The sequence below is a fragment of the Psammomys obesus genome, unplaced genomic scaffold (genome assembly GCF_907164565.1).
Source record: "Psammomys obesus unplaced genomic scaffold, mPsaObe1.curated_primary_1811, whole genome shotgun sequence".
NCBI lineage: Eukaryota > Metazoa > Chordata > Mammalia > Rodentia > Muridae > Psammomys > Psammomys obesus.
The window spans coordinates 842,047-850,530 of NW_026585685.1; positions in this window are offsets into that span (position 1 = coordinate 842,047).

Here is an 8,484-nt window from a genome sequence, read left to right on the forward strand (position 1 = left end):
TGTGTGTGTGTGTGTGTGTGTGTGTGTGTGTGTGTGTGTGTGTGTGTGTGTGCAGTTGCCTGCAGAAGCCAGAAGAGGGCATCAGATCCCCTAAAGCAAACATTATAGGCAGTTGTGAGACATCTGACAAGGATGCCGGGAACTGAGGTCAAGTCCTCTGAAAAAGTAGCAAGCTCTCTCTCTGAACTACTAAGAGGCATATTTCTATTCTCTAAGGTTCTTCTTAAACAGGAAAAAAGAAATTCCAGTTGGGACAGGAAGTGAACCAAAGGAAGAGGATTCCTCATAAACCACCAAAGGGAAAAGAGCATCCTGCCCAAGGCCAGATAGCTAGTGAGCCGCTGAGCAGGAATTTGAACTCTGTACTAGAGTTTAATTTATAATCATGGGTCATGCATTGTAATAAAATAAAATAAAAATAGAGTCTGCAGGAAACTTCCAATATCCTTATTCTATGAAAGTGGGTAGTGAAAACACCAGCTAATTGATTGTATGATTGACTACTGTGAATCAAAAGAAAAAAAGACAGCTTCATCTAGAAATATAAAATATTAAAGATCTGATAGCTTCCAGAATGCATTAAAGAAACTATCTTAGCATTATTTGTTTTAATGTCACAGTGGATACGTATAAGAAACAACGCAGAAGTCAACAGCAAAAGTTTTCACCAAAAAGAGCAGTGGATGAGGACAAAAGTCCACAGTGTAACTTCACTTCTCGTGTCATGAGCTTCTTATTCAAGTCACCTGAGCCCTCAGCAACTGTGCCTTCCGGTGCTGTACTCTAAAGACAATGATACCATATAACCCTCACAGGCTATGTCAAAGCTTTAGTCTATCCGAAAACGAGAAAGGAAACCACTTATAAAGTGTTCAGCACAGTGACATTGACTTAATCAATAAAACACGCAAATAAAATTGCAATAGTAAAATGGACATTTTTTCATCACAATTAAAATAACTTCATAATATCTAGAGATACTGGAGCATAGCAAAATAGCTCTTCCTTTGGCCAATTCAACAAGATGTCCTACCTTTTCCTAACTTGAAAAAAAAAAAAGGGTGTGTAAAGCCCAGATACTCTTGATACTCTTCCACCCCCACCCATGCCAACCTTCTAGTAGTAAAGGCAATGATGAATTAGGAAACTAATTACAGACAGGAGGGGCAAGTCTTCAATCTGTCTTCTGACTGAGGAACCTGGCTGTCTCCAGTGGCTTCACAGCAGAGCAGGGGCCTTCTGAGCACTGGTCACAGCTGCATCTCATAGTCCCCACAGCTGCATAAAAGCCTGGCTCACCTGCCATCCAGCACTCTCCTTCATTCTAATTATTTTATATCATGTCTTCTGGAGATCACTCACAAATTTTTTTTTTCTCAAATCAGGTAAACAACTAATATTTCTTATTTTCATGCATGTCACTATAATATCAGTTCTAACAGTGTAAATGCTTTATGAAAGGATCATTTTCAGTCAGTTCTCTACGTCAAATAGATCCTGATCAAGCTATTCCTTTCTTCCTTCAACACTGATGAAGTCGCTTGAGTGCTAAACATTACATTAAGAATATATAAATGTAGGAATTTTTTCACCAAAAGGTCTGAATTTTCTGGTGCACCATTTAGCTTTGTAATATATTTGTGTAATGTTCTATAATGGAAAATAATGATGGAATATGTGACTTTATTTTAATAAGGCAGGAATTCTATAAAACAGATATTATCCACTGTGTCTGACCTTTGAAGAACATAGTGTCAAGAGGGGGATGAAAGTTATTCAGGCTTTTTATCAGTCAGGCTGAGTTGACAAGAAAGCCTCTTTCTGTATTAAGTATGTAAATATTCCTTTCTCATTAAATACAGCAATGACAAATACAGAGCCAATTTCATGAAATGAGTGTGCCTAGGTGCCCAGAAGGACAGGTTTTCTCAAATCAAAGAAATACATGATACAAAAACTAAAGGGTGGACGGGGAACTGAAGCACTGTCATGCCAATATCCACACACAGGAGCCCAGGAGTCCATGCCACAGGAGATGAGGAGGAGGTGAGCAAAGAGGAAGTTAAAATTCCACTTGGACCTGTCAGTGGAAAATATATGAGAGTTGGAAATCCAGGCTTAGGTAGCATGTGGCTGTGGCCATCACATACCCACATGGCTAGAGTTACTCAGGACTGAGAAATTAATTTGAAAACTGGACTAAATCCAGATAAATCAAAGAATCCATGCATAATACCTAACACAGGAATATTCCTACAAACTCAGACACAGAGAACTCCAACAGAAAGCTTTTTGTGCTGAAGATGCTATTACAAAAAAAAAAAATCAAGTACAAATTTTATGGTCAAATGAATCAACATTCAGAAAAGACAGCAGATACTTACTATATTTTAAAAAGTTTTCACTGAGACCAGAAATGCTAAAATATATCGAGGTAACAAAATCAGAAGAATAATCCTTAATGATTAATAACAGTCTTGAGTGTAAATGGACTAAATTCTCAAATTAAAAATATACAGGCTGAATGAACGTTTTGAAAATAAAGTTCTACTGTGTCTCATAAAGAGTTCCTTACCAATAATGACATACATCAACTGAAAGTGAATGAGGGGCATGGAAGGAAGTGAGGGAGGGAGGGTAGGATAGGAAGGGAATGTGGGAGGGGTAGGATAGGAAGGGAATGTGGGAGGGGATACAAAGTTAATAAACTGTAACTAATATTAAAAAATTAAAAATAAAATTAAAAGAAAAAATGGAGTACAGAGCTAAACAGAATTCTCAATAGAGAAATATCGAATGGCAGAGAAACACGTAAAAAAATGCTCAACATCCTTCATCATCAGGGAAATGCAAATCAAAACGACCCTGAGATTTCACCTTATACCTATCAGAATGGCTAAGATCAAAAACTCAAGTGATAACACATGCTGGAGAAGATGTGAAGAAAGGGAAACCCTCCTCCACTGCTGGTGAGAATGTAAGCTAGTACAACCACTTTGGAAATCAATCTGATGCTTCCTCAGACAATTAGGAATAGCGCTTCCTCAAGATCCAGCTATACCACTCCTAGGCATATATCTAAAATATGCTTAAGTATACAAGGACAGACATTTGTTCAACCATATTTGTAGCAGCTTTATTTGTTATAGCCAGAATCTGGAAACAACCCAGATGTCCCTCAACTGAGAAATGAATATAGAAATTGTGGTACATTTAAACAACATAATACTACATAGCAATTAAAAACAAGGAAATCAAGAAATTTTCAGGCAAATGGTGGGAACTAGAAAGGATCATGCTGAGTGAGTTGTCCCAGAAGCAGAAAGACACACATGGAATATACTCTCTTATAAGTGGATATTCGACATGTAATACAGGATAAACATACTAAAATCGTACACCTAAAGAAGCTAGTCAAGAAGGAGGACCCTGGTTAAGATGATAAATCCTCACTCAGAAAGGCAAACAAGATGGAAATCAGAAGAGGGAGTGAACAGAACAGGACAGGAGCCTACCACAGAAGACCTTTGAAAGATACCCAGCCAGGTATCTGAAGCAGATGCTGAGACTCATAGCCAAACTTTGGGCAGAGTACAGGGAATCTTATAAAAGAAGAGGGAGATAGAAAGACCTGAAGGGGACAGGAGCTTCACAAAGACAGTAACAGAAACAAAATATCTGGGCACTGAGGTCTTTTCTGAGACTGATACTCCAATCAAGGAACATGCATGGAGAGGACCTAGAACCCTGCACAGATGTGGCCCATGGAAACTCAGTGTCAAAGTTGGTTCCCTAGTAAGGGGAACAGGAACTGTCTCTGACATGAACTCAGTGGTGGGCTCTTTGATAACCTCCCCCTGAGGGGGCAGCAGCCTTACCAGGCCACAGAGAAAGACAATGCAGCTAGTCCTGATGAGACCTGATAGGCTAGGGTCAGATGGAAGGGGAGGAAGATCTCCCCTATTAGTGGATTTGGGGAGGGGCATGGGTGGAGATGAGGAAGGGTGAAATTGGATGAGGATCAGGGAGGGGGCTATAGCTGGGATACAAGGTGAATAAAGTGTAATTTATAAATAAATGAATATTTTAAAAAAAGAAAATGAATGAACAAAAGTAGACATTCTCTGAATACAGAAATCAAAAGAGAGCAACAGTAGCTAATACTTGTATCTGACAAAATAGACTTAGAGATTAAAAAAAACTGTGAAAAGAGACAAAACCACTATGTGGTGATCAAAAGATCAATTCCATTAAGAAACAGCAATTAGAGACCTTCTTGGTTTCTAATTTTATAAAATTTTATAAAATAAATATTTTATTTATTAATTTTATAAAATAAATATTATTAAATTGGATTACACGATTTGTTGCTGTTTAACTTCTTGAGTTCTTTATATATACTAGATATTAGTCCTCTGTCAAATATAGAGTTGGTGAAGATTCTTTCCCAGTCTGTAGGCTGTCATTTTGTTCTGACGACAGTGTCCTTTGCTTTACAGAGGCTTCAATTTCATGAGGTCCCATTTATTGATTGTTGCTCTTAGAGCCTGTGCTGTTAGTAGTCTGTTCAGGAAGTTGTCTCCTGTGCCAATGAGTTCAAGGCTCTTCCCCACTTTTTCTTTTAAGCGGTTTAGTGTGTCTGGTTTTGTATTAAGGTCTTTGATCCACTTGGACTTTAGTTTTGTGCAGGGTGATAACACATGCTGGAGAGGATGTGGAGAAAGGGGAACCCTCCTCCACTGCTGGTGGGAATGTAAACTTGTACAACCACTCTGGAAATCAATCTGGTGCTTCCTCAGACAACTAGGAATAGCGCTTCCTCAAGATCCAGCCATACCACTCCTAGGTATATACCCAAAAGAGGCTCAAGTACACAATAAGGACATTTGCCCAACCATGTGTGTAGCAGCGTTATTTGTAATAGCCAGAAGCTGGAAATAGCCCAGATGCCCCTCAGTGGAGGAATGGATACAGAAATTGTGGTACATCTACACAATGTAATATTACTCAGCAATGAAAAACAAGGAAATCATGAAATTTGCAGGTAAATGGTGGGATCTGGAAAACATCATCCTGAGTGAGCTATCCCAGAAGCAGAAAGATGCACACGGTATATACTCACTCATATAGACATATAATATAGGATAAACCTACTAAAATCTGTACACCTAAAGAAACTAATCAAGGGGGAGGACTCTTGCTAAAATGCTTAATCCCTATCCAGAAAGGCAAAGGGGATGGACATCAGAAGAAGGCAAAAAGAGGGAACAAGTCAGGAGCCTGACACAGAGGACCTCTGAAAGGCTCTGCCCTGCAGACTGTCAAAGCAGATGCTGAGACTTATGGGCAATCTTTGGCCAGAGTGCAGGGAATCTTAGGAACGAAGTGGGAAACAGTAAGATCTGGAGAGGACAGGAACTCCACAAGGAGAGCAACAGAACCAAAAAATCTGAGCACAGGGGTCTTTCCTGAGACTGATACTCCAACCAAGGACTATGCATGAAGATAACCTAAGAACCCTGCATAGATGTAGCCCATGGCAGTTCAGTATCCAAGTGGGTTCCATTGTAATAAGAACAGGGACTGCCTCTGACATAAACTGATTGGCCTGCTTTTTAATTACCTCCCCCTGAGGGGGAAGCAGCATTACCAGCCCACAGAAGAAGACAATGCAGCCACTCCTGATGAGACCTAATTGACTAGGATCAGAAGGAAAGAAAAGAAGACCTCCCCTATCAGTGGACTTGGGGAGGGGTATGCATGCAGAGGGTGGAGGAAGGGAGGGATTGGGATGGAAGGAGGGAGGGAACCGCAGGGGGGATACAAAGTGAAAAAAGTGTAATTAAGAAAGAATTTTTTAAAATGAAAATAAAAATAAAAAATCAGGAGGGGGCTATGATTGGGATGTGCAGTGAATAAATTTTTTTAAATTAAAGAAAAAGAAAAGGCACATATGAAGTTAGAGCTTAAAGAGACATTATAACAGATAACAGAAATACAAAAGGTCTGACTATTATAATTAATTAAACTGTAGAACAGTGGGAGGTATAAAAGAAATTAATACACTAATGAACATTTACAACCAGCCAAAATTGAACTATAGGAAAATCCTTAACAGACCAATTATGATTAGTAAATCAAAAATATTTCAGCTGTCTTACAACAGAGAAAAAGTCCAACGCTCCTGTAATATTGTTCATACTTTTGTCTGCTGTCCATTTTCTAGCTGGGCTGAGTAGATACCCTTTCTCATCTTTCCAGAAACAGTGCCATGCAACTTGTATCTAACTTGTTCAGGTTTTATGATGAAGCAATGCTGGATTTCATTGAATGCCTTTTCTGGATCTATTGAAATTAGTAAACGATTTTTATTCTTTACTTTGTTGATATGATGAACTACATTTTTGATTTGAATAAGTTGAACCGTCATTGCTGATGATTTTTTTTAATTTTATTTTTTTTCTTATCAGTTACATTTTATTAACTCTGTACCCCAGCCGTGTCCCGATCCCTCATTCCCTCCCAGTCCCTCCCTCCCTTCCTCATCTCCACCGTGCCCCTTGCCAAGTCCACTAATAGAGGGGACCTCCTCCCCATTCATCTGATCCTGTTTTATCAGGTATCCTCAGGACTGGCTGCAAAGTCCTCCTCTGTGGCCTAACAGGACTGCTCCTCCCTTGGAGGGTGGGGAGGCCAAAGAGCCAGTCATTGAGTTCCTGTTAGAAATAGTCCTTGTTCCCCTCACTATGGGAAACCAATTGGTTACTGAGCTACCACAGGCTACATCTGAGCAGAGGTTCTAGGTTACATTCATACATGGTCCTTGGTTGCATGTCAGTCTCAGAAAAGACCCTGTGCCCAGATATATTTGGTCCTTGTGGAGCTCCTATCCTTTCCTCATCAGACTAACTCCCCTTCTTTCTTATGATTCCCTGTACTCTGCCAAAGGTTTGGTCATGAGTCTTTGCTTTGAAAACACTGCTAGTTAGAGTCTTTCAAATGTGCTCAGTAGACTCCTGTCATATGTTCAATGCGCATCCCATCTGTCTTTCTAAACGAGGATTGATAATCTTACCCCATGTCCGCTCTCTTGATTATCTTTTTTAGGTGTATAGATTTCATTATGTTTATCATATCTTATAGGTCTATATAAGTGAGTATATACCGTGTTTGTCTTGGCTGGAGAGATGGCTCAGCCGTTAAAGGCTAGGCTCACAACCATAAATATAAGCTGCTGATTTTTTAAAATAAGCTGTTCATTTTGATTCATTAGTATTGATAATTTTTGCATCAATGTTTGTTAGCTATGACGTTCTATACTTTCCCTTTTTTGTGTTCTGGTTAAAAATTAATATTAAGGCAATGCTAACTTTATAGAATGAACTAGAAAGAATTCTCTTACAGCTTTAATAGTTTTAGAGATTTGTTAATACTGATAAATTATGTCAACTATTCAAGAAAAAATAATCATAACCACACAACTGTTTGGCAAGTTGCCGCTTCTTGCAGGATTCTTAGTCTGAGCCTCTTCCACACAGCTTGGCTTGTCTCAGAGTGACTCTCAACAGTCTTTACTGTTTATATACTTTTGGTTAGTGGCCTAGTGCTTCTGGCCAGTTTTAGGGACTTCCTGAAGCTATTTTGAATCATTTATTTCCTGTGTTAGTGAGCTTCCCTGAAGGATGGAGTATTTCATCTCCCCTAACAACAGAAATGCACTGCCATGCATGATTTATATTTTAGAGACCAAGAAAAGCAAGATCAAACCAAAATCAAAATAACTAGGTTTTTAATAATAAAGAGCATAAATAAGAGTAACAGAAACTACAAAAAATACAAAAGGTCAATGAAATGGAAAGTTCAAGCTATTCGTCTGATAAGGAATCAACTTCCACAACAGAAAATTAACTTAAAAAAAAAACTAATAAAAACAGTTCATACAGTAGAATGGCAGCACCAAAAAGAACAAACTCTGGCAAGTATATGGAAAAAAAATTCTAATGTATATAGAAGGTGATGAAAAATTGTTCATAATTGTATAACTAGATAACCATCCTTCACGAACATGAATGACAGCATTTTCAGCCATGGAAAAGTATCATCATTATTTTAGTTTCTTGATCAGAGAAACATCTTTCTCTAAGGTTCGTACTTTAATGTCCCTTAAAAAAATGGGTTGGGAATATTAATAAATGTCCGAGTGAGGCTCAGAATGAGTCTCTGGGATTTGATCTACAGAGCTAGAGAGATTCAATCTAGAAAGAAACAAGAATGTGTGTGTGTGTGTGTTGTGATAAGAAGGCTGAGTGTTGCAAGTCAAAGGCCTACCTGGATCACACAAGTAAAATCTAGCCTGGGTAACTCAGCAGTCCTTTGTGTCTAATGAGAGAGAGAGAGAGAGAGAGAGAGACAGAGAGAGAGGGGGGGAGGAAGGAAGGAAAGAAAGAAAGAAAGAAAGAAAGAAAGAAAGAAAGAAAGAAAGAA